The sequence below is a fragment of the Protopterus annectens genome, chromosome 1.part0 (assembly GCF_019279795.1).
Source record: "Protopterus annectens isolate FY-2018-M chromosome 1.part0, PAN1.0, whole genome shotgun sequence".
In the NCBI taxonomy this organism is placed as follows: Eukaryota; Metazoa; Chordata; order Ceratodontiformes; family Protopteridae; genus Protopterus; species Protopterus annectens.
In genome coordinates, this window is record NC_056725.1 from 541,271,667 (window position 1) to 541,299,418 (window position 27,752).

Genomic DNA, 27,752 nt, shown 5'->3' on the forward strand with positions numbered 1-27,752 from the left:
CTGCAATTTCTAATTTTCATGAGGGTGTCCAAGATTCCTCTCTTATGTCCCATAAATTGTGCAAGACCTTCATAAAAGGTGTGAATCATCTAAAGCCCCCTTTTAGAGAGCCTATTCAACCATGGGCTTTATCATTAGTTCTACAAGCTCTGACAGTGGGATATTTTGAACCAACCTCTTCTTGCGACCTCAAGTATTTGTCATGGAAAACCTTGTTTTTGGTCGCTATTACTTCTGCCAGATGTATTTCTGAACTTCAAGCTTTATTTATCAAGAGTCCTTACTTGATTTTTCATAGAGATAGTGTCCCTGAGAACTAATCAGTCATTTAATAAATCACAGGCACTAAACAGCCTATAATTGCAAAGTACCTTGCAAAGGTAATGGAAAACAGCTCTTAAACTTTACAAAAAAGCAGCTAAACAGGCATGTCCAAGTGTCAGCTTCCGGTGATTTCTCTTGTCCAACTGGGAATCTGGGCATACTGGGGCAGTGCGGCAACTGCCTCATGTACACAGACAATCCTCGCGTCCTACCACCCAACACTACAACCTGCGAGAGATGCACTTACATAGCCAAACTGGAAGCAAAGCTCTCACTGGCCAAGATTGTGCTAGACAGTCAAGAGGAGAAGATTAATACCTGCATTATACCTGAAGCAACTCTTAGCCCTTCAAAACCCACACCATCAACACCCACACATAGCAACACTAAACCCACATATGCGTAGGCCCTTAACATTAACCTGCCCAAGTAACAAGGACCTCTGAAGCCGAAACGCAAACAAACACCAGTCACAACCAAAGTGAGACACAGCTCACAACACCAGTATGCCACCCAACAACAGCCCCTAAGGCAAGACAATGTACCCAACACTTTAGTCATAGGTGACTCTATAGTCAGGCACACTGATGTCCCACTCACCAGGCTAAACAAGGAGAAAATTACAGTCAGCTGCCTGTCAGGTGCCAGGATCCGCCACATAATGCATGCACTCAAGTCACTCCACAACAAGTACAAATATGACTCTGTCATTGTCCATGCTGGAGTGAATGACTTACCTGCCTGGACTACATGAAAAGAGACATGGAAGAGCTCTTGGATCATATGACCCAGGCAGGTATGACCATAGCCCTGAGTAGCATCCTGCCTTCGCCCAGAATACCACAGTACAAGGACAAAATGATTGACCTCAACAATTGGCTAAGCTTCTGGTGTCATTCAAAGGGGATCCAGTATTTGTCTTCCTGGGATGACATGATCGACAAACCACGATGCTTTGCCAGAGATGGTCTGCACCTGTCACCCCTGGGATTCAGGTTACTGGCTAAAGCTCTTGCCACCCCTATAGTGCCTTTTTTAGGCAAGGTTGAAAGGATAAAACCACCACCGTAACAGATACAAGCATGCAAAATCTGAAGGTAATGCTACTCAATGCTAGAAGTCTTAACCTCAAAATGCACTCTCTCGAGGCACTCCTAAAAATGGAGAACATTGATATCTGTGCAGTAACTGAGATCTGGTTGAAGGCTCCAGAGAGCACCCCTGCAATACCAGGCTACAATTCTTACCACACTTTTCGGCCACAAAACCAAGACCGAAACACTAAAGGTGGAGGAGTGTTCATATTCACCCAGGATATTCACACCTCCGGGCTAGTTGCCCAATACAGTGTATCTGAAATTCTCCAGGTGCAACTAACACTAGGTAAGACTACAATCCAAATTGTAGCTTGCTACAGATCCCCCACCATGCCCCAAGATTCTCACTACACCTTTCTAAACATATTGGAAAATTATTACAAAACAACCAAACACCCTGATACTGGGTGATTTCAACTACCCTGCCATTAATTGGGAAAACTACTCGGGTACCAACTCCTTTTCCCAATGGTTCTTGGAATTCATAAATTCCAACGCCCTGGGTCAACTAATCCATTGTCCCATCTGGGGCTGCAGTATCTTAGACTGGTCATTACCAACATGGGAGGTAGATGCTCCACACCAGTGGTCAACCACTCATTGATCAGGTCTGACCATAAGCAAATCACCTTCGACATCCACATCCTACCCCCATCCCCCAGTAAGGAAACCTCCTTAAAAAACTTTTCCAAAGCCAACTTCATGCTACTGAAGTCAGAAGTGTGACGCACTTCACAACACCCACGCAGACGGGATCTGGAAGTTCGACTGCAGAATCCTACACTAAGGCACTGTACGAGCACATCCACTCAAGCATGAATCATGCCATCCCAAATAGAACCAAGATGCTCTTCTCCAAAAAAAGGAAGCCAATCTGCTGGTCCCCTGCTATAAACAAACTATACAACAGAAGGAAGAAACTGTTGCAGAAAAGAGGAAAATCCCAGGATGCAAAAAACTCCCTCACCAGCCTCAGTAAGAAGCTGAGATCCCTCATAAAATCCTCAAAAGCTAGTTACGAAAATAAAATTGCCAAAGATAACCACAAGGCATTCTATAGTTATGTCAAGAATCTAAATGGCAATGCTCAGATCTGCTCTGACCTACAACAGAATGGCATTAAATATTCTGATCCCAAGGATATTGCCAATAACCTGGCAAATCGATTTAGTGCCAACTTTACCCCCTCTCACCCCCTAAAGGGCCCATCTCAATATCAAAAGATTGCCAAATTCCGATAATCACGTCCATACAGGTAGAAACTGCACTCTCCAAAGCTATGAATACAGTATCCATGGGACCAGATGACATCCCAGGCTGTGTACTACATGAACTACAAAATTAACTGGCACCTCATGTAAGTCTCATGTTTAATCATGGCCTCACCTCAGGCTTTATGCCCACTGAGTGGCGCACAGCTACAGTTATCCCGCTCCACAAGGGAGGATCCGCCTTGGATCCCGGGAACTACCATCCCATCAATCTGACAAGCCTGATCTGCAAGGGCATGGAACTTATTATCAAAGACATTGGCAACCTTCAAACACTGGACCCCACCCAGTTTGGGTTTGTGAAGGGAAGATCTTGTCTCCTGAAGCTGATTGACTTCTTCGAATCAGTCTCCAGAGCTGTGGACGAGGGTAAGGCGGTCCACACAGCCTATCTGGACCTCGCCAAGGCCTTCGACACCATCCCCCACTCTGGAATCATAGATAAACATACTAAGCTGGGCATAAATCCCTACATCACTCGATGGGTTGCCAACTGGCTTACTGACAGAACCAAGACTATAAAAGTAGCCGACTCCAAATCCAGCTCCAGACAAGTGACAAGTGGAGTACCTCAGGGTTCAGTCCTGTGACCACTCTTGTTTGGCATCTACTTCTCTGAAGTACAGGCCAACACTAAGGGACTCTGGCTAACAAAGTTCGCAGATGACTACAAACTGGGAGCCATTATTGAATCCCCAAATGATTTGGATATTCTACAAAAGGGCCTTACAGAAACAGAGGCCTGGTGCCAGAGCCATGGGCTTAAGCTTAATGCCAAGAAATGTGTAGTTATCCCCTTTGGAAAAAAACATGTACCCATGAATTACCACATAGGTGGCAGAACACTAAACATCGAAATGTGATGAGAGACTTAGGGACACAGGTGGACAGTGGTCTCACTTTCGATAACCACATCGCCGCAACAGTCAGGAAATCCTTCTATGTGGCACAACTCATCACTAAAGGCTTTTCATCCAGAAAAAAGGTGGTCATTGTCCCAGTGTACTCATCCCTCATTAGACCCATTATAGAGTATAATGCCCTGTTTGGTATGTACCTCACAAGACGTCTGCAACAGCTGGAAAGGCCACAGAAATACCTCACTAAAAGAATCACAGGCCTAAAGCAGATGCCATATGCTGACCGTCTAAAAAAAAAAACTCCAGCTGTACTCTGTGGCATATCGTCTACTCAGAGGTGATCTCTGCTTAACATACAAGGCCATGTCAAACCTTGAGCTGTTGGACATGCTCCACTTAAAGAAATCCCAATCCCTCAGAGCCACACGCTCCAGGGATCTAAACCTTGTCATCACAATGAACAAAACATGCTGGAGGGATAGGTTCCTGACCCAGAGACTCCCCATACTCTGGAATAGACGGCTCATACATGTCAAGCAGAGCGCCTCCTTGGCCCTCTTCCAAAGGAACCTTGATGATTGAATGGGAGATAGGAAATTCACCCCGGGGATCATGTCAGTCGCCCTGCTAGACAGGGGTCCAGAGAAGTAAATATTGTGGGAAGAAATATCCAGGGAATTGTTATGGCTAGTCTTGCATAGGCCCTATGACCGATAGCCTAGTACCAACCTATGAACCTATTTCTGCCTAAAGTGATCTCTGAAATGTCCATTAATCAAGCCATTGAATTGCCAGTTTTCTTTCCCAACCATTCAAACAGAGGAGAGTATTGCCTACATACTCTTGATATACACAGGCAAATCCATTTTTACCTAAACAGGACTAAACCCTTTCGTAAATCTGACCAGATAATTTTGGCCTTTTCTGGACCTAGATTAGGATCGGCTGTTACTAAGGTCACATTAGATAGATGGTTGAAGGACTTGTGTGACCTTTATTTACACACAACGTAATATCTCGTTGCCTACTACCATGAAAGCTCATTCAACAAGGTCGGTGGCAACTTCTGCTCCCTTCCATGCCAGAGCTTCTTTACATGACATCTGTGCAGCTGCAACTTGGGCTACGCCTCATACCTTCATCAATCATTACAAATTAGATTTGGCCTCCAGGGGAAGAGCATCTTTCAGTTCTATGGTGCTCTGGAATGTCCTTCCATGAGAGCCTCCCAGGAGTAGAGGTAGCTGTGGACTCTCTCCTGTACATAAGGAATGAACGAGAATTAACAATATCAGATAAAGAAGTTATGTCTTACCATAACATTCCATCTGTATTGTTGATCCTCGTTCAGTCATTACCGCCCTCCCTCCTTCCCCCTCCTGTGGTTTCTAGTGGAGCTCACCATCCAGTTCTCTTAGGTTTCTAGTGGAGCTCACCATCCAGTTCTCTTAGGTTATTTGACCAGAGGTAGCCTCTACTTTCTTTAACTTGCAAACTCAATCTGAGGTAACAGGGAGAGGGGAATTGTGGGTAAAAGTTTAGCTCGAGAGTTTGAAGCTGATGCGAGGTTGGAAAATGGCTGGCTTGGTTCCGAGCTTGGAACCGATACCCATACATAATGACTGAACGAGGATCAACAATACATATGGAACGTTATGGTAAGACGTAACTTCTTTTTTCTTTGGCTTACCCTTCGAACTATCCACTGCACCAAATGTGTTCACAAGCTGTCTAGCTCCGATTTTAGCTTATTGCAGGCTACAGGGTATCCACATTTTTCCAAATGTAGACTACTTGCTTATCTTTGCAGACTCTCTGTCAAGGTGTCTGGAATCTCTTGTCTGGTGAGAGATCTCTTGTTCAAACTTCCAGAGAACATTCAAAAATCTATCTTGACTGCCTTGCGCAGAATTGTGTTCCTAGGCACCTCTGCTGACCCTGAGGTTATTTCTCAAGGGTCTAAAGGGATTAAAGCATCCTCTGTTAAAAATCCCTCCCCCTCAGATGGGGATTCCTGAGCACTAGACAGATTGGGTAAGAAAGTATACACCACCGCTACTCTTGCTATCAGGGCACTAAATTGTCTGTTCCATATGCTAAAATTTCATCAACGTACCCTGGAACACCTCAAACAAAAAATGTACTCCTTTCCTGCTTGTGCAGAATCTAAAGGATTATAAGAGTTAATGCATTCTGCAAATCAAGTAACTAAACACACCTTGCAGTGTAGTTTTGACACACTAGAAGCTTCTTGCAGGGTAGCAGTCACCGGATCTGTCATTAGAGGGCATGCATAGCTTAATGAACAGCCCTTGCCAGACCATGTCAAATCTAAATTGTTGTATGCCCGCTTGCACAAAGACAACTTATTTGTCACTAAGGCTGAAGAGGTATTAAAAACGATGGAAGAAAAAGCAAAATCTATACAGACAGTTGAGGATTTCTTACAGGTCCAGCCACCCAAGTTCAGCAGGCATTGTCCCACCAAGCACTGGTCTTTTCCTGCTCCCACCAAGCCAGTCCAGCCTAGACCCTGGGGAACCAGACCCCCCCCCTCCCCCCCAGACAGCAGCCACATGGAATGCAGAGATCTAAGCAGTGGACTACCTCCACTTCAAAACCAGGGAGTTCTAAGTCATCCCCTTATGGTAAGAACTCACAATGACTCCCCTCCCTCACCCCCTCCCTCTGTCCACCTTCCCATACCCCTAGGAGGAAAACTCTTCTTTCATGCAAGCACCTGGGCCATCATTACCAATGACTGCTGGGTTCTCAACATAATGTCCCAGGGATACAAATTTTCTTTCCATACCCTTCCAACCCCAAAAGGGTTCCAGATGTTCTGTGTGTTTCACTGTTGCAGTCATCACATTTGGGTTTATCCTGCCAGTGTTAGCCCTCAGTCGGCCCGAATACCAGACGCTTAGTTATTTCTGCATTGGTTGCTGTCACTCTAGGTCTGACGTCAGGTTGTCAGCGGTATAAAATTCAATTACATCAGTCTTTCTTGCAGAGGAGCCCGAAGCAGAAGCAGTTCGTATGAGTGCCGGTCAGGCGCTGCCTGAGTTTTCGTTTCCGAATTGAAGTTTGAAGTCTTCTAAAGCTAAATACCTCATTGGGGATCCTTTTTTCTTGCTCTAACCAATGTCAGAAAAAGTTAACAATTGTCTCGCCTGTGGAAAGCAAATACCACACCGAGATTTCCTTTCTTACTGCGTCACCTGTTTAGGCCCAGACCACGACATTCCCTGCTGTCGCTTTTGTGCTTTGTTCAACGCCAGAACTATATGTTGTCGGGCTTTATTGTAGCTACATATTTTCGCTCTCAGTCCTCGAATTCCGATATGGCTTCAGTAAGCTATCTGACTACTGATCTTCCAAAAAAATGTAAAGATAGAGACAGCCCGCACAGGTCCAAAACTGCTGACGACTCTTCCGCTAAGCTAGTCGCCAGTTCGATGGTCCTCAGTGAGGTGCTTTCGCAGTCCCTGATGCCTGCTTCTGAGACCCTTTCGGAGTCCAGTATGCCACGAGACTCTTCTTCGACTAAGGATCCTGCAGCTGTCTCTACCTTGGATGGGTCTGGAGCTGCTGAGCAGGCACGGCTTCCTAGGAAGTACTTCGCACTACCGATACTTGACACAGACCGACGACTTCTTTCATATCTTCAGTTCTTTCTAAAACTACTGAGTTTCTAAGGCCCAGGGTATGAACCACACCCAAAAACCGACGACCCAAGCTCAGGCACCTGCTTCCTTGCCTCATTCTCAAATGCTTAAAATGGCAGAAGACCTTATTCTGCTTATTAGAGGAAGCCAGGCTACCCTTTCCAAAAGAAAGAGACTTGTCCCCAGTAGTTTTATCTGAACAGGAGTCCAATGACTCTGAAGCATCTGAATATGAAGATATGCAACCCCTCTCTCCTTATGAGGATTCTGATGCAGAGGAATCCATTACTTCTGCCTCTCCACCTGAGGATTTTTCATTTGGGGAAATCATTCATGCTTTAACAGAGCATTTCCAATGTGAATGTCAAGACTATCCTCAGTTAAAAAAGAGACGCAGGGAATTCTTAGATTTACCACAGCACAGACCTTTGGCCATTCCTCCTGTCCTGGATGTTGTGGATGATGTTTTTATGGAATCCAGTTTGACTCCTGACACCCTTCCTCCTGCTCCCAGGAAACCTGGCAGGTATTAGAGTCTCTGACTCTCACAACTTTCTTTTCAAAAAATACAACTGCTGACCCAGAGGTCATCTCTCAAGGACCTAAAGGAATTAACGCAACTTCAGCTAAGAATCCCACCCCCTCAGATAGGGATTCCTGAGCTTTAGACAGATTGGGTAAAAAAAGTATGCACCTCTGGCTACTTTTGCTTATTAGAGCATTAAATTGTCAGTTCCACATGCTGAAATATCAACAGCATTCCATGGAACTCCTCATACAAAAAAATATCTTCCTTTCCTGCTTGTGCAGAAAATAAAGAATTACAAGAGCTAATTCATTCTGCAAGTCAAGTAACTAAGCACACATTGCAATGTGGCTTTGACACCCTAGAAGCATCTTGCAGAGGAGCAGTCACTGGTTCTGTCCTTGGAAGACTTGCCTGGCGTAAGGAACAGACCTTGCTAGACCATGTCAAATCCAAATTATTGGACGCACCATTGAACAAAGACAGCTTATTTGGCACCAAGGCAGAAGAGGTCTTAAAAAAGATGGAAGAAAAAGCTAACTCTGTGCAGACTAACAATTAGACTTCTTACAGGTCCAGCCTCCGAGGTTCAGTAGACATTGCCCCTCCAAGCACTGGTCCTTTCCTGCACCCTCCAAGCCCTGCTCAGTCCAGACCCAGGGGAAGCAGACCCCCCCCAGAAAGCAGCCCCAGGGAATGCAGAGGTCTAAGCAATGGAGTTCCTCCTCTTCACAAACAGGAAATGCAAAGCCACCCCCTTATGGTAAGGTATGGTAAGAACTCACAATGACTTTACACCTCCACCCCTTACTGCTGCCCACCTGCTTGTGCCCCTAGGAGGAAAACTCTCCTTCTATGCAAGCAACTGAGCCAGTATTACCAACGACTGATGGGTCCTCAACATAGTGCCCCAGGGATACAAATTTTATTGCAACACTCTGCCAACCCCAAAAGGGTTTCCAGATCTTCCTTCAAACCAGTGGGCAGAGGCCAAAAAGCAAGTCCATTCCCTGCTCTCCATGAGGGCAATACAGCATGTTCCTGCAGAACAGGTAGGCCAAGGTTTCTATTCCATATTCTTCCTGGTACCTAGAAAAGAGGCTACATGACTCCCCATCCTTGATCTATCCATTCTGAACACCTTTCTGGTGATACCAAAATTCAAAATGCTCACCCTCCAGCATCTTCTACCAATATTTTTCCAAGGATGCATGGTTAGCCACCCTAGACCTAAAAGAGGCCTACCTCCACATTCCTGTCAGGTAATCATGCAGGAAGTACCTTTGTTTCAGGGCCGGATCTATGCACTTTCAGTTCTCTGCACTTCCCTTTGGCTTATCCACTGCTCCCAGAGTTTTCACAAAATGCCTGGCTCCCGCCATTGCCTTTTGCAGACAAAGAAGTATTCAAATCTACCCATACTTAGACGATTGCCTGATTCAGGCAGACAGTCAGGAAAAGCTGTTATAGCACCTGACTTTTGTAAAGGACCTGCTGACCTCCCTGGGGTAACTATCAACTAAAAGAAATCAAAACTAGTCCCCCCACAAAAAATTGTATTCCTGGGAGCAAGCCTGGACACAGCATCCAAGAATGGCATTCCTTACTCCAGAAAACAAGCCTACCTGACAGGCTACTTCTCTCAACTAGCCACCAGAACCCAGTTAACTGCAAAGGAAATCCTGCAAGCTCTAGGGTTCATGGCTTCCTACATCCTACTCATTCCTTATGCCAGACTGCATATGAGGAAACTACAGTGGTATGGTGTCAACACTCTCAAGACCTAGAAACTGTCATACCAATGATACCTTGTCTAAGGAAAGATTTTCTTTGGTAGGCAGCAGCTTGCAACCACAACCAGGGACTTCCCTTCTCACAACCTCACGCCGCCCAGACCATCACCACAGACGCATCAGAATATGCCTGGAGTGCACATCTGGACGGCAGGTGCATTCAGGGCCATTGGAGCCCAAATCAAATACATCTGCACATCAACCAAAAAGAGATGTTAGCCGTTCAGCATGCCCTGACAGCTTTCAGAGCCCTACTCTCCCCGGGGCCTCTACTGATCAAAACAGACACCACCACAGTGATGTGGTATATCAACAAGCAGGGAGGGGACTCACTCTTATCCTCTCTGCAGGCTCGCCATGACCCTTTGGCACACGGCCTCAGCCATGCATCTACACCTACTAGCACAATTCCTGCCAGGCTCTCTAAACTCTCTGGCCGACAACTTAAGCAGAAACCTGCTAGATCCACACGAGTGGCAGCTAGACCACAGAACCTTCACCCTTGTATCCCTGAAGTGGGGCACCCCGAAGATCGACCTCATTGCCTCCCACTCCAATCATCAGCTCAGAAAACTTTGCACCAGGGAACCTCACATCAAGGACTGGAAAGTGGATGCTCTATCCTTCCAGTGGGTAAACCTCTCTGTCTATGCATTTCCCCGTCTACCACTCGTATCAAGGGTTCTGCTCAAAATAAGGGAGGAATCACTGAGGGCAATCCCGATTGTCCCAGACTGGCCACGCCAGCACTGGTACCCACTGCTGCGCAGCCTGTCAGCCCTGCCACCATGGCACCTACCACAGATCCCAACACTCCTGACCCAGGGGAATGGAGAATTCATGCATCCCTAATTGCAGACCCTCAACCTGGTAGCCTGGCATATTCCCTGACCAACCCTCAAGCTGCCAGCCTAAGCAGACAAGTCCTAGATGTACGTGAGGCCAGATGTCCCAGCACTAGGAAATCCTATGCTTACAAGTTGAAAAGGTTTTGCACCTGGATCCAGGCTAAGGTTGCTGGAAAGGCACAGCACTCCCTACCTCTCATCCTGGATTACCTGGCAGACTTTACTGCACAGGGGTCTATCCTTCTCTTCTATTTAAATTCATGTCACTGCCATCTCTGCTTATTGCAGCACAGAGCCTCTTCTCACACCCTATCATCAAACAGTTCTTAAGAGGGGCTAACAACTTAAGGCCACCCAGATCATCTACTAACCCATCTTGGGACCTTAACTTTCTGTACTCTCTAGGTATGCACGGACAGCCCAGATTCTATCTGGCCAGGACTAAATCTTTCAGGAAAACTGATCAATTGCTAGTCAGCTTTGCAGCAGGAGCAGAGAGCAAGGCCATATCCAAACAATCAATCTCCAAATGGATAGCACACTGCATCCATTTCTGCTACAGACCGCACAGGAAACCACCCCCAAAGGGTGTCAGGACACATTCCACCAAAGAAACCGCCACCTCTGCAGCCTTTCTGTGAGGGGTCCCCACCAGGGACATCCTGGAGGCTGCAACATGGACATCTGTTCATACCTTCAAGCATTACCACCTGCTTATCTTCTCCAAATCCAGGGCAAGCTTTGCCACTGCAGTCTTTGCAGGGCATCCTAGCCAGCCCCTAGTTTTCTTGACTGCCTCCACCATTTTACTCAGCTTTGGGAATCAATTCAAATGTGATGACTGCAACAGTGAAACATGAAGAACATAGTACAGTTGTGTACACTTACCATAAATGTAGATGACTGGGTGTATTCACTGTTGCAGTCCTGGTTTTCCTCCCTCCATCCCCCTTGTCTCTCTCTCTCTCTCCCTCTTCCTCTCTCTTTACAGGGATTTTTTGGAATTTACTTTCTACTGGTGGTGTTCTTCCACCATAGGGCTCCTAACTGTTAGTGTAAGAAAAACTGATGTAATGGCATCGGCTGCCTGTTTTTATACTACTAATGATCTGACCTCAGAAATACTAAGCCTCTGGTATTCGGGCCGACTGAGGGCTACTCCTGGCAGGATAACCCCAAATGTGATGACTGCAACAGTGAATACACTCAAACATCTGCATTTATGGTAAGTGTACACAACTGTACTATCTAACTCCAAACCAGTGGGCAGAGGCTCAAAAGCAAATCCTTTCCCTGCTTTCTATGAAGGCAGTAGAGCACGTTCCTGCAGAACAGATAGACCAAGGTTTCTACTCTAGACTCTTTCTGTTGCCCAGAAAATAGTGCACCTGGCACTCCATCCTCAATCTATCCATTCTAAACACCTTCCTGGTGATCCCAAAATTAAAAATCCTCACCCTCCAGCAGCTGCTACCCATGCTCTCCAAGGACGCTTGGTTAGCCACCTTAGATCTAAAAGAGGCCTACCTCCACATTCCTGTCAGGTAATCATGCAGGAAATATCTCAGTTTCAGGGCAGGATCTCAGCACTTTCACTTCTCTGCGCTTCCTTTTGGCTTATCTACTACTCCCAGAGTTTTCACAAAATGTCTGGCTCCGGCCATTGCCTTTTGCAGACAAAGGAATATCCACATTTACCCATTCTCAAACGACTGCCTAATGCAAATCCAAACAGGTGCCCACCCAAAGGATTATATTCCTGGGAGCAAGCTTGGACACAGCATCTTAGATGGCATTCCTTACACCAGAAAAACAAAGTTTCCTGACTGCATACTTCTGTCAACTAGCCACCAGACCCCAGTTATCTGCAAGGAAGATCCTGCAAGCTCTGGGGTTCATGGCATCTTGCATACTACTCATTCCATATGCCAGACTGCATATGAGGAAACTTCAATGGTACCTAAAAAGACTTTGGTGTCAACACTCTTAAGACTTGGAGACTCTTCTATCTATAATTCCTTGCCTCAGAAAAGATTTTCTTTGGTGGGCAACAGCATGCTTCCACAGCAAGGGACTACCTTTCTCACCACCCCCACCACCCAGACCCTCACCACAGATGCATCAGACTATGCTTGGGGTGCACACCTGGACGGCAGGTACATACAGGGCCAATGGAACCTACAGCAAATCCCTCTGCACACCAACCAAAAAGAGATGATGGCTGTTCAGCATGCCTTGATAGCTTTCAAGCCCCTTATCTCCCCACAGGCTCTCCTGATCAAAACAGATGACACCACTGTGATGTGGTATATCAACAAGCAGGGAGGGACTCACTCCTACCCTCTATGGAGGTTGGCCATGAACCTTTGGCACACAGCCTCTGCCATTCAGCTACACCTGGTAGCACATTTCCTACTAGGTTCTTTCAACTTTCTGGCAGACCAATTAAGCAGAAGTCTTCTGGGCCCACACGAGTGCCAGCTCAACAGAAGAACCTTCACCCTAATAACTCAGAAATGGGGCACCCCGAAGGTTGACATCTGTCTGTCACACCCACCATCATCTCAGCAAATTCTGCACCAGGGAGCATCACTGCATGGCTTGGAAAGTGGATGTCCTGTCCGTCCCGTCGGTCAGTCTTATCGGTCTATGCCTTTCCTCCACTGCCTGTCATCCTCAAGGCACTGCTCAAAATAAAGGAGTAACCAAGGACATTTCTTACAGCTCCAGACTGGCCTTGCCAGTACTGGTACCCTTGCTGCGCAGCCTGTCCCTACTGCCACCATGGCATCTTCCTCCTGACCCAGAGGGAAGGGAATTCATGCATCCCCAATTGCAGACACTCAGTTTGGCAGCTTAGCTTATTCCCTAACCTCCGATCAATATGCCAACCTCAGCAAACAGGTTCTAGATGTTATACATGAGGTCAGATGACCTAGCACTGGAAAGTCTTCTGCTGACAAATGGAAAAGGTTCTGCACCTGGATTCAGGCTAAGGGAGCCAATACGTCACAGCCCTCCCTCCCTCTCATCCTGGATTACTTAGTTGACCTACTACACAGTGGTCTCTCTTTCTCCTCTATAAAAAATCATGCCTCTGTTATCTCTGCTCAATTCCCCACTGAGCAGCCCCCTTTCTCACACCATTTGATCAAACAGTCCCTAAGAGGGGCTAGCAACTTGAGGTCACCCAGAAGAGCACCAACCCCAGCTTGGGACTAACTTTGCATTGGGAAAGCTCACCCTGCCCCCTTTCGAACCAGCTTCTTCTGCAGAGCTAAAATTCTCTCCTGGAAGACAGCTTTCCTTCTGGCCATCACTTCAGCCAGAAGAGTCTCTGAGCTGCAAGCGCTCATGGCTGTGGAACCCTTCATCATCTTCCATGCTCACAGGGTATCCCTCAGAACTAACCCATCCTTCATATCCAAGGTGGTGTCCAGTGTGGCTCTCAACCAATCCATTCATTTGCCCACCTGTTTTCCTTATCCCTAGAACAAGGGGGAAAGGATCCTGCACTCTCTAGATGTGCACATACAGCTCAGATTCTACCTGGATAGGACTAGGCTGCCACATGGACATCTGTTCACACTTTTACCAAGCATTACCACCTTGCCTCTCTTCTCCAAATCCAGGGCAGGGTTTGCCTCTGATGTCTTGCAGGGCATCCTAGCTAGCCCCTAGTTTCCTTTACTGCCTCCCCCTATTTCCTCAACTTTGGGAATCAACCCAAATGTGATGACTGCAACAGTGAAACGCGAAGAGCATAGTACAGTTGTGTGCACTTACTATAAATGTAGATGTTCGTGTATTCACTGTTGCAGTCCTGGTTACCCTTCCTCTCTCCCCCTTTTTCTTCTCTATACTTACAAGGGACATATTGGTATTTACTTTCTACTGGTGGGGTCTTTCACCAGAACCTGGCTCCTACTTGGGGGCTCCTGACATGTTAGGGCAAAACCAAAACTGATGTAATGGTGTCTGCTGCCTTACTTTATACTACTGACGACCTGACATCAGTCCTGAAGCGACAGCAACCGATGCAGAAATACTAAGCCTCTGGTATTCGGGTCGGCCAAGGGCTACCGTGGCAAGGATAACCCAAATGTGATGACTGCAACAGTGAATACACTTGAACATCACGCTGGTTGTTTTGTCCAATCAGTATACACATTTTTTAATATTAATTGCATCTAATTGTATGACTTGATTGTGACAATCTCTCTTCCATCTCCTCCCCTCACTGCTTTAAAACCCAGCTCAAAACTTTCCTTAGAACCTGCCGGCTCTGCCCCTGCACAAACCCTGACTAACATTTCCTTTCTACTTCTAGTACTAATACCTTTTCTGCTTGCTAATTTTAGTCCACAACTAAATTGTCTGTTGGTATGTATTTTAAGTCCAAACTGTTGCCCCTGAAAGAACTTGCTACTGTAAATGCTCATTAACTAAAGTGTAATTTCTGTTCATCAGTGAATGGATTTTGGAGCTTTTCTCCCCAGGCCTCCACTGAAAATGGACTCAAATCTAGTTGGACCAGCCCGGTCAACAAATGTAAAATAAAATAAATCTACATTTATGGTAAGTGTACACAACTGTACTTTCTTCTCTGGTTTTGCAATATTTGTGAGAGTTAGTGCTATAGTCTTTCTTATTCCTCTGCCTAGGTTTCATTTGTCAGACATTCCAACATGTCTTCCCATGGATCCTCCTGTTTCAATACAGTATGGATGTCAAAATGTTCTTAGAAGAGTTTTTGCATAAGAGGCTTCCCAGAAAACCGGTGGCCCCTCCTTTGGATCTTAATTTTTGATAGAGAAGCTAACGTTTGCTCCATTTGAACCAGCTAATCTGTCTGACTTGAGTTTTTAACATGGAAAACAGTTTCTGTTTTATACTCATCTCTGCAAGAAAGGTGTCGGAGTTGCAAGCTCCCTATCCCTTTTTCCATAGGGACAGTGTTTCTTTGAAAACGAATCCGCCATTTATGCCTAAAGTGGTTTCTAAGTTTACATTAAGCCAAACTATCAGTCTCCTTTTTTTATTTCCTTAACCTACAGATGTCGGAGAAAGAATACTCCATACGTTGGATGTCCACAGACAGCCCTGGGTACTGTCTTGACAGAACTAAATCTTTCAGCTCATTTGTTAATTTCTTGTGAAGGTAAGAAGGGTCAGCCTGTGTCAAAACAGACCATTTCCAAGTGGTTGTCTAAGGCTGTTTTCTTCATCATAACAAATCTGTTTCAGGCAGTTTTAAGGCCAAACTCTACCAGGTCCTTCGCTTTATCTATGGCTTTTTGGAAAGAGCTGGATTATAGAAGTTTTCTAGAAGCTGCTAGTTGGTTGTCTGTACATACCTGTACAAAGTACTATAAGCTTGATTTCTTCTCAAGGTTTAGATCAATCTTTGCTAGGACCATTCTCCAGGGGCTCCTGGATACTTCCCCTTCCACCTCCAATCTATGGTAATCTAATATATATAGCTAAGGTTGGTGCAGCAGTGATCAGTATGAAGAAAGTAGTATGTTTGTATAAGTTGAAATTACCATAACAGTAGCTGTTAATCACCACTGCAGCAGCTGCTCTCTCTCTCTGCCTGTCTAGTTTTTGGATTTTCTTTTATGCCAGGATGTGGACATTGTTTTTCCAAGCTGTATCATTTCATGGCTCAGTCTCCCTCCCTCTCTCTGCTAAAGGAAAGCTCTGAAAGTCTTTGTGGCCAAACTTATCTTTGTCAACTTAGCTTAGTAGACTGGGTGAGTAGGAAGGTCTCTTAAAGCTTTGGAAGCTGGCCGGACATTATATCGTTTACAGGATATAACCTATATAGATAAGGCTTCTGCAGCAGTGATCATTCGAACATTTACTGTTATGTTAAGTTCATCTTGCAAACTGTACTTTGTAATGTTTTCCTAATTACGTGCAACGTTACCATGTTGTACGCTTGTGTGTTAATGCGTTGTCTTTTTTTTATTAAAAGAAGCACATTCAGCTACTGCTACTTAAACTGCTAAATTGTTGTGATCAGTACTTGTTTGCAGTTAAAGCCATAGTGCTTTGGGCAGTGTAACTGAGGATGGTCAGACTAATAATATATCCAGCCATTGGATGGTACTCTCAGTAACTGTTTTCCAAGCAGTTTTTGCCAAGGGAAATTGTGTCTTTGGTCAAGAGCTTCTGCATATGGTGATCTTAGGTGAGACCTTTTGCAGTGGGCAACTATTGGAATTCTCACCCCACACGTGCACACACGTTCTGCTTCACTGCAAAACCACCAATGCCATTCCGTTACAGAATAGTTGTCATCCAAGTAGCCATCATAGAAGGGTCTTCTCTGAGCCCCCTGCGTATTTCCAGTTGGGCTCAAGGAAGTAGGTGTACACTAAGCAAAGAAAAGGGATGTCCCTCTTTTCCACAGGTGAGGTAAACCCACTAGAGACCCTGATGTTCTTCGTGTTTCACTGTTGCAGTCATTACACGTGGGTTATCCTGCCAGGGGTAGCCCTCGGTTTGCCCAATTACTAGAGGCTTAGTATTTCTGTGTCGGTTGCTGTTGCTCCAGGACTGATGTCAGGTCATCAGTGGTTTACAAACAGTCATCTGACACCATTACATCAGTCTTTCTTGCTGAGGAGCCCGAAGCAGAAGCAGTTCGCATGAGTGTCGGTTGGCCGCTACCTGAGTTTTCATTTCCGAAATTGAAGTTGAAGTCTTCTAAAGCGAAGTACGCCATCGGGGATCCTTCTTTCTTGCTCTAACCGATGTCAGAAAAAGTTAACAATTGTCTCGGCTGTGGAAGGCAAATACCACACCGAGATTTCCATTCTTACTACTTCACCTGTTTAGGCCCAGACCACGACGTCCCTCGCTGCCGGTTTTGTGCTTTGTTCAACGCACAACTTATACGTTGTTAGGCCCTTACTGTAGCTAAATAGTTTTGCTCTCCATCTCCGTATTCCGAAATGGCTTCGGTAAGCCATCCAACTACCGATCTTCCGAAAAAACGTAAGGATAAAGACAGAGAAGACCGCACGGGTCCCAAACTGCCAACGATGCTTCCGTTAAGCTAGTTGCCTGTTCGCCCAGTACTCAGTGAGGTGCTTTTGCAGCCCGTGATGTCCACTTTGATGGATTCGCAGGCTGCTACCGAGACCCGTTTGGAGTCCAGTATGCTGTGAGACTCTTCTTTGATTGTGGAACTTCCGGATGTCTCTAACTTGGATGGGTCCGGAGCCGCTGTGCAGACACCGGCTTCTGAGGAAGTTCTTCGCACTACCAATATTCGACACAAACTGACGACTTCTTTTGCTTACAGTTCTTTCTAAAACTACCTATTTTCTAAGGCCCAGAGTACGAGCTACAGCTAAAAAAACGACGATCCAAACTCAAGCGCCTGCTTCCTTACCACAATTTCAGATGCTTAAAATGGAGGAAGACCTTATCATGTTGATTAGGGGAAGCCAGTCTTCCCCTGCTAAAAGGAAAAGAGACTTGTCCCCACCAGCTTTATCTGACTAAGAGTCTGACGAGACTGAGGTTTCTGATTATGGAGACATGCCCATATGTGCTTATGAGGATTCAGATGCAGGGGAATCCATTCCCCCTGCCTCTCCTCCAGAGGATTTTTCTTTTGGTGAAACCTTACATAGCTTGAGAGAGCATTTCCATTGAGAGTGCCAGGATTATCCTCAGTCCAAAAAGAGATTCAGGGAATTTTTAGATTTACCACAGCACAGACCCTTAGCTATTCCACCTGTTCTGGATGTTATGGATGATGTTTTTATGGAATCCAGTCTAACTCCTGATACGGTACCTCCTGCTCCCGGGAAACATGACAGGTACTACAGAGTCCCTGACTTTCTCAAATTTCTTTTCAAGAATCCTACTGCTGACCCAGATGTCATCTCCCAAGGACCTAAAGGAATTAAAGCAACTACAGCTAAGAGTCCCACCCCCTTGGACAGGGATTCACAAGCTTTAGACAGATGGGGTAAAAAAGTATACACCTCTGCAACTCTTGCCATTAGAGCATTAAATTGTCAGTTCCACATGGTGAAATACCAGCAACATACTATGAAACTTATTAAACAAAAATTATCTACCTTCCCTGACTGTGCAGAAAATAAAGAATTACAGGAGCTTATGCATTCTGCAAGCCAAGTCAGCAAGCATACCCTGCAGTGTAGGTTTGACACCCTAGAAGCATCTTGCAGGGCAGCAATCACAGGTTCTGTACTTAGAAGGCATGCCTGGCTTAAGAAACAGACCTTGCCAGACCGTGTCAAATCAGAATTATTGGACGCACCTCTGAACAAAGACAATCTGGCACCAAAGCAGAAGAGGTTTTTAAAAAGATGGAAGAAAAAGCTAAGTCAATGCAGACAGTCAAAGACTTTTTTCAAGTACAGCCGCCAAGATTCAGTAGGCATTGCCCCTCAAAACATTGGTCTTTTCCAGCCCCCTCAAGGCCACCTCAGACTGGACCTAGGGGAAGCAGACACCCCAAACAACAGTTTCAGGGTATGCAGAGATCTAAGCAATGGAGTACCTCCACTTCTAAAACAGGGAGTGCTAAGCCACCCCCTTATGGAAAGAATTCACAATGACTTCTCAACTCCTCCTCTCGCCTCTGCCCAATTGCTCATGCCCCTAGGAGGAAAACTTGCCTACCATGTTAAAAAACTGGTCCTCCATCACCAACGATCGATGAATCCTCACCATAGTATCCCAGGGCTACATATTTTATTTCTACACTCTGCCCAACCCCAAAAGGGTTCTTAGATCTTCCTCCAAACCAGTGGGCAGAGGCAGAAAACCAAGTTCAGTCCCTGCCTCTCCATAAGGGCAATTCAGACTGTTCCTGAAGAACAGATTGGCCAAGGTTTCTATTTCAGACTTTTCCTGGTCCCCAGAAAAGAGGGCACTTTGCGTCCAATCTTAGATCTATCCTTTCTAAACACCATCTTGGTGGTACCAAAATGGTCACCCTATAGCATCATCTCTCCCTATGCTGTCCAAAGATGCCTGGTTAGCCACCCTAGACCTAAAGGAGGTCTATCTGCATATCCCAGTCAGGGACTCCTGCAGGAAATATCAACATTTCAGGGCAGGATCTTTGCATCATCAGTTCTCTGCTTTTCCCTTTGGCTTATCCACTACTCCCAGAGTTTTCACAAAATGCCTGGCTCCAGCCATTGCCTTTTGCAGACAAAGAAATATTAAACTTTACCCCTACTTGGATGACTGCCTGATTCAGGCAGACAGGAAAAGCTGTTGCAGCACCTGACATTTGTAAAGTACCTTCTAACTTCACTGGGGTACGCTATCAACGAAAAGTAATCCAAACTAGTCCCCAGTCAAAAAATTATATTCCTTGGAGCAAGCTTGGACACAGCATCCCAGATGGCATTTCTTACTCCAGAAAAACAAGCCTATCTGAGAGGCTACTTCTCTCAAATGGCCACCAGAACCCAGTTATCTGCAAAAAAAAAATCCTGCAAGCTCTAGGATTCATTGCCTCCTGCATTCTACTAATTCCATATGCCAGACTGTGTATGAGGAAACCTCAATGATTCTTAGCGTCTTTGGTGCTAACATTCTCAGGACCTGGAAACTGTCATACCTATGATACCTTGTCTATGGAAAGAGTTCCTTTGGTGGGCAGCAGCATGCAACCACAACAAGGGACTTAGATTTACACAACGCCACGCCACCCAGACCCTAACCACAGATGCATCAGACTATGCCTGGGGTGCACGTCTGGATGGCAGGTGCATTCAGAGCCACTGGACCCCAAATCAAATTCATCTGCAAATCAACCAAAAAGAGATGCTAGCTGTTCAGCACTCTCTGACAGCTTTCAGATCCATACTCTCTCCGGGGCCCCTACTAATCAAAACTGACAACACCACAGTAATGTGGTACATCAACAAGCAGGGGGGAACCCACTCTTACCCACTGTGCAGGGTAGCCATGACCCTTTGGAACATGGCCTCAGCCATGCATATTCACCTGCAAGCCCAATTCCTGCCAGGCAGCCAAAACTCTCTGGCAGACAGTTTAAGCAAAAATCTCTTAGATCCACGAGTGGCAGTTAAAACCACAACACCTTCAGCCTTGTGACCCAGAAATGGGGTACCCCGAAGGTGGACCTATTTGCCTCCCCCTACAACCACCATCTCAGCAAGTTTGGCACCAGGGAACCTCACAACAAGGTCTGGAAAGTGGATGCCCTGTCCTTCCACTGGGCAAACCTCTCAATGTATGGATTTTCCCCCCTTTCCTTTTCTTACAAGTGTACTACTCAAAATAAGGGAGGAGAGACCAAGGGCAGTCCTGATTGCCCCAGACTGGCCACCGCAGCACTGGTACTCGCTACTTCGCAGTCTGCCTCCATTGCCTTCATGGCATCTCCCTCAGATTCCAACTCTCCTGACTCAGCAGGAGGGAGTGTTCTTGCATCCACAATTGCAGACCCTGAATCTGGCAGGCTGGCTTATTCCTTGGCTTCTCCTCCAGTGGCCCAGCCTAAGCAAGCAGGTCCTGGGTGTTGTTCATGAAGCCAGACGACCCAGTACTAGAAAATCCTATGCTGACAAGTGGAAAAGGTATTGTTCCTAGATTCAGACTAAAGGAGCTGACCCAGCACAGCCATCGTTACCTCTCATCCTGGATTACCTAGCAGACCTACTCCACAGGGGCCTATCCTTCTTTTCCATTAAAATCCGTGTGTCTGCCATCTCTGCGCATTACAGCACTGAGCCACCTCTCTTCTCGCACCCTATCATCAGACAGTTCCTGAGAGGGGATTAAAACTTCAGACCACCAAGAGCAGCCCCTACCCCTGCTTGGAACCTTAACTTTGTGTTGGAAAAGCTCATGCTACCCATCTTCGAGTCTACAGCTTCATCATAGTTAAAATCCCTCTCTTGGAAAACAGCCTTGCTTTTGGCCATCACTTCAGCTAGAAGAGTGTCTGAGCTACAAACACTTACGGCTGTGGAACCCTTCATCATTTTCCATGCTGACAGGGTCTCCATCAGGGCTAACCCAACTTTCATGCCTAAAGTGGTGTCCAGTGTGGCTCTCAACCAGTCTATTCTTTTGCCTATCTTTCTCCCTAATCCTCAAAATAAGGGGGAAAAGATCCTGCACTCTCTAGATGTGCACAGCAACTTGGATTCTACCTGGATAGAACTAAACCCTTTAGGAAATCAGACCAGTTACTAGTCAGCTTTGCACCAGGGGCAGAGGGTAAGGCCATATCAAAACAAACCATCTCCAAATGGATAGCACACTGTATCCATTTCTGTTACAAACACCATGGAAAACCACCCCCACAGGGGGTCAGAACACATTCCACTATGGCAACTTCAACCTCTACAGCCTTTCTCAGAGGGTTCCCAACCAGTGACACCCTGGAAGCTGCAACATGGAGTTCTGTTCATACCTTCACCAAGCATTACCACATGCCTATCTTTTCCAAATCCAGGGCAGGCTTTGCAACCGCAGTCCTGCGGGGCATACTAGCCAGCCCCAATTCTTCTTGACTGCTTCCACCCATTCTTCATCTTTGGGAATCAACCCAAGTGTGATGATTGCAACAGTGAAACACGAAGAACATAGTACAGTTGTGTACACTTAACATAAATGTAGATGTTAGTGTATTCACTGTTGCAGTCCTGGTTTCCCACCCTCCAGCCCCCTTGTCTCTCTCTCTCTCTCGCTTCCTCACTCTTTACATGGCTATTGGTAGTTACTTTCTACTGGTGGTGTTTTTCCACCATAAATGTAGCTCCCTATTTGGGGGATCCTGACATTTGGGGCAAGAAAAAAGTATGTAATTGTGTCGGCTGCCTGATTTTATACCACTGACTGACGACCTGACGTCAGTCCTAGAACGACAGCAACCGATGCAGAAATACTAAGCCTCTGGTATTCGGGCCGACTGAGGGCTACCCCTGGCAGGATAACCCAAGTGTGATGACTGCAACAGTGAATACACTCGAACATCTACATTTATGGTAAGTGTACACAACTGTACTTTTCCTGACCTCCTTGCAAACAAACACTTCCACTGTGATTCTAAGATGGCATGCATGCTTTAAGCAACATACATCACTGCCCTCCTCCCCGTGTAATTTGAACAGACAATGCATTATTACTTCTCACTCCCCAGCTAGCTGCTGTAGTCAAGGGATCTTCCTTCTGCACCTTGGAGTAAGTATGTTGTTAGATTTTTGTCTGATTCTTTTATTTTAGCACAGTTCATCCAGCCCTTGTGTTACTTAGTTGTTTCTGCTGTTTATGTAGTTGGGATCTCATTCATAAAGGTTGTCATTGTTGCCATATCAGGAACCAGGACCTTTACTGCACACTGTTGAGAAAGAACTTTACTTGGCAAAACCTGATACCTTAGAACCTTTTTTTAATGTGAAGAAGCTTTTCATTTTACTCCAAGGAATGTCTGTACCTCTTGCTCAAAGAGAATTTCCTTTAGCGGTTCTTGCAAAGAAAAAAAAATGAAACATTATAAGAGTGGGAAAGAAAAGAATGCAGTTAAAGATTCTGTGAACAGAGATCGGGAGATCTCGGTATCCCTGTCAGTTCTGTGAGGGCTTGAGGACAGCAGCCTTGGTGAGGCACAATCATGTCTTCTCTTGGTAATACCATCACTTTATTCTCTCTCACCCAACTATGTTTGCACTTTTGTAGGCCAACAGGAGGATTGCAGTCTCCCAAGTGTCCCATGCCTCTCTCTTCATTATAGCTGCCTCACAGAAGGCCAGCATATGGCACTTAACATTAAGGTATGCTTCCCATCTGCAGGTTTTCCTACAGTTTTCATATAGCAATATATGGCTTCAAGCCAGAAAACTTACTTTGACTGCTAGAAAGAAGCACAAATTGATTAAGCCTCAGATGATATACTCTTGGTCAGATGCCTTGCTAAGAAGTGTCACCCCACTGATGTCTGCCGCAGTCATTTTTGATTTTAGACGCCTTGCATTGGAATATATACAGAATGCCTCAGTGAGCCAAAAAAAGAAATGTGTTCCATTCTTTTCAAGAGCAGTTAGTTTTTCTGACGTGTGTACAGATGGTTTGTCAACTTCATCAAAACTGTTTTATGAACTAATGGAACAGATATTTTAAGCATCTTATTTAACAGGACATCTTTAAAAAAAGTGACATGGTATGGGTATACAGTAATAGAAAAAAAATGCTAGCATTTTCTTTATTTTCATGCAGTATACATTTTAACACTTTTCATTCACTTCAAAGTTGCAGAAATTGGCCAATTCCTTCTTTCCCTTAAATTTCATTCTCCCTCCTCAGCACTATTCTGCATGTATTGTTCCTACAAGTTCCATTTATTTCTGTTATTTGCTCCTTCCCTTTTCTAAAGATCCCATTTCCAGTTAATTTATCTCCTGTACTATATTTACTACTTCAGTTACAGTTGGTCTAAATTTTGATTTGCATTTTTCTAGTAGTCATTTTTTTTGTATAGCTTGTAGAAAATGAATATGTCCACCTATTAAACGTTAAAGTGCTTTTGAAAGTATAGTGCCAGCTTTTAGCTTTAATGCAGGCATTAATGTTTGGCAGGCTGGTGTTACTTAGTTACTACTTATCTCCATTTTAACCTATTTTACATTTTTCAAGACTTTTGTGTCAGTGAAAACACTCAAAATAAAAATGTAATAGATTCTTGGAACCTCTATCTCCTTTTAACTTGGCTGAAGCACACAAATCGGTGTACATTTTCAATAAAATGCTTACCCCCCTAGTTAAGGGCAACTACCCAAATCGACAGCCGGACCCACAGGCTTTAGCTAATCTAAAGTTAGTTTCTGTGCTAAAGAGCAATTTATAGCACGTGTTTTCATTTTTAGTAATTGATATTTGTTTTCTTAATTCTTTCTCTCTCAGATGTGAAAAAAATGGTGTCATGCTTTCTATAAACATTTACTTTTAGTCCTGAGGAAAATGTGCACAAGCAAAAGTAAAATAGTGTATTTTATTAAATGTTTTAAATTACTAAGTTTACTGGGTAGGCAACTACGTTGTATAATTTATTCACTTCCCACAGTTTCAAAACTTCATTAATTTTTTTAACCAAATAGCTTGACAGTGTATCTTTAAATGTTAAATTACACTGTACCCTTTACATTTTACTCCACAGATAATCTTCATACCTTTCATGATTAATTGCTTGCACCTGCAGACCTCTGGTCTCCTAATAAAAATAGTAACTGACTTTGCAGGTGCACATAGACCATTTGTAAATTTCATTCAAAACACGCTACTTTTGTCCTCGCATGGTTAATTGCCTGCACCTGCATACTTTGTCTCCCAATGAAAACCTTTGCTAATGGTTTGGCACCTGTCTCTAATGTACAAAGGCAGCCTGTAAATGGTTAGTCTCCCAGGCCCCTGTTTTTAAATGCTTTACTCTGTAGGCATCTTACATGCTATTTGAGCAAACTTTTGTGGCAGACCAGCTAAGTAGGACAAGCACAGACCCTCACAAATGGAAACTGGATTCAGGGCATCTCCCAGGAATTGATCCAGCTGTAGAAAACATCTCAGGTAAATCTGTTTGCTTCCATTCACAACAATCAGTTGTCAAAAGTTTGCTCTAGGTTTTCTGTCAAGGTCTGGAAACAGATGAATTCTCTTTTCCTTTGACAAGAATGTTCCTGCCTGCTTTTCCACGGATATCCAGGGTCACTCTGAAGACTCAGATGGGACTGTCTGAAGAGCATTGCAGTTACTCCATTCTCACCCAAACAGCAGTGGTTCTCTCTTCTTTTAGAAATGACCAAGGGCAGTTAACAGCTTCCATGCAGAGTGGAACTACTCAGACAGGACAAGGGGGATGTTTGATACATTCCATCTCAAAACAACCTCAACTAATTGTCTAAATTTTAGCATCTTAATATCTTTTAAGCATCTATTTTCTGAGGATGTGTAGCAGGTTTTAAATGAGGCAAGAAAACCTGCCACTAGGAAATCATATGTTAGCAAATGGAAAAGATTTTCTTGCTGATGGCGAGACAAGAACCAGGACCTTCTTAAGGCTAGTATTTCTCTGATTTTGCATTATTTGTGCGAGTTGTTATCCACTGGCCTTTCTTATTCCTCTTTCAAGGTTCAATTGTTGGCCATTTCAGTATGTCTGCCCACGGATCTTTACCTTTCGGTCCATTCCCAAAATGTTTTTGAAAGGGGTATTATATGCCATGTTATTGGATGCTAGAATAACAGGTAGCTTCTCCCTGGGATATTAATTTTGTTTTTGAAAAATTAATTCCTGCTGCAGGTGAAACCAGCTCATCAGGCTGATTTGAGGTTCATAGCATAGAAAATGTTTTTACTAATTGGTTCTGCAAGAAGAATATCTTAGTTGCAAGCTCTTATGGTGAGCCAGGCTTATGTAATTTTCCACAGAGGAGGTGTTTACTTAAGTGGCAGTTATTCCTTTTTGCAGAAAGTGGTAATCAAGTTTACTTTGAGCCAAGCTGTACATCTTTATCTCTCCGTTCCTGAAGCTAAAAATGAGGGGAAAAGAATCCTCTACCCTGAATGCCCACAAACAACTCTGATGTTCTTTTGACAGATATTTTAGAAACTCTGATCAGTTGTTCATTTCTTATAATAAGAGGAAGGGACAACCTGTGTCAAAGTATTTTGTCTTCATATGTTTGTCTCACTGTTAACTTTTGTTATACCCACCACAATAATGCAATTCTAGGCAGGGTCAAGGTGCAGTCTGCCAGAGTCTTGGCTTCATCTGTGGGTTTTTAGAAAGGGTTGGATTCTAGAAGTAGCAACTTGCTCCTCTGTGTATACCTTTACAAAGTTTTACAAGCTGGATTATTTGTCCAGGTGTAGGACAGGCTTTGCTAGGTCTGTTCTCCAGGACTTCTTGGACCCTCATCTTTCCTTCTCCCAGTTAGTTTAAGCTATGGCAGTCTACCCATATAGCCAAGTCTACTGCAGTACTGATTAAATGATGAACATAATACATTTATCTAGGTAAACTTGCTATTGTAACAGTAGATGTTTGATCCCTGCTGCAGTAGCCCTCCCCCCCCCACTCCAACCCCACCACTCTTTGTTTTTGTTGCCAGGGTGAAGACTTGCATTTTGTTTCCTAGCATTGATCTTGCTCCTAAGCCACTTTTCTTCAGCTTTGCTCAAGTCGGGTAATGATTTAGTTGTGAATGTACGATTAAGCTTTGGAAGTTGGTCCCCTGTTATTCTTAGAAGGATGTAACCCACATAGTTAATGTTTCTGTAGCAGCGATCATTCAAACATTTACTTTTAAGTTTACATACACAACTGTACATTTTGGTCTTACTCAAGGAGAGAATTACTCTTCATACCAAGTGTCTCTTCATGTCCAAAGGGATGACACAGCTTTCCTTGACCAGACACTTCACCTACTTGTATTTTTCCTAGACCCATAGCACAAGGGACGAGAACTTTGTATTCCTTGGATATGCACAGACAATTTTGATTTGAACTAGACAGAACTAAGGAAGTCACAGAAATAGATCAGTTGTTTATCTCATTTGCAAAAGGTAGGGAGGGGGGAGACCTGCCAATGAGCAGAGTCTCGCAGAGTCTCGCAGAATGGCTTGCACACACTACTGGATTTTATAACTCTTTCCATGGCTGTCTTCCACCAGACTGTGTTAAGGCACATTCTGCTAGAGGCACAGCAGCCACCTTAGCAGTCCTCAGACAGCTGATACACATTCAGTTCTGAAAGCAAATATATGATCTTTGGATACAGTTTTTCTTAGTATTACAGTGTAGGTTCTTTATCCATGTTTAGGGCAGGCTTTCCCATGGCCGTTCTCCAAGGTCTGCTATCTTGATAATACATTCAGCCAGCCACCCACTGTTACTTATGCTCTGGAAATTTTCCCAGATGGCATGATTGCAACAGTAAGTATTACAAAGGACACAGTACTTTTGTGTTAAGAACTTAACATTGTAAATGTTTGAGTATACTCACTCTTGCAAGTCCTTGCTCTTTCTCCCGTCCTTTGTTTTCCTATGTGGACATATGCAGTTTGGGTAGAGCTACATTCACCTTATTTCCCCCACTTTCCCTTTCATTGCTACATTAGGCTCTTTCCATCCTGTCATCCTTTGTAGAACTGGGTGGGCAGATTTGTGTCTCGAGAGTGAAAACTTGCCCTTGAAGGTAACACCCCTTGGTCTTTTTAGGCACTGGGACATAAGATAAGTGCCTTGTTCAAGCAAGGAGAAAATACTCTGGTGATATCAGCCAGTGCCCTTCTTATGCTATTGACATTCTGTTGACTGAATGGGAGGAATTGGTTT

At 44.6% G+C, this 27,752-nt stretch overlaps 1 protein-coding gene across 1 annotated transcript in view; it reads left to right on the forward strand.

The window, feature by feature from the left end:
* The window catches only part of USP34 (ubiquitin specific peptidase 34), a gene marked incomplete in the record, with an annotated part of 5,849,982 nt that overhangs the window by 1,121,312 nt on the left and 4,700,918 nt on the right, over positions 1-27,752 (forward strand).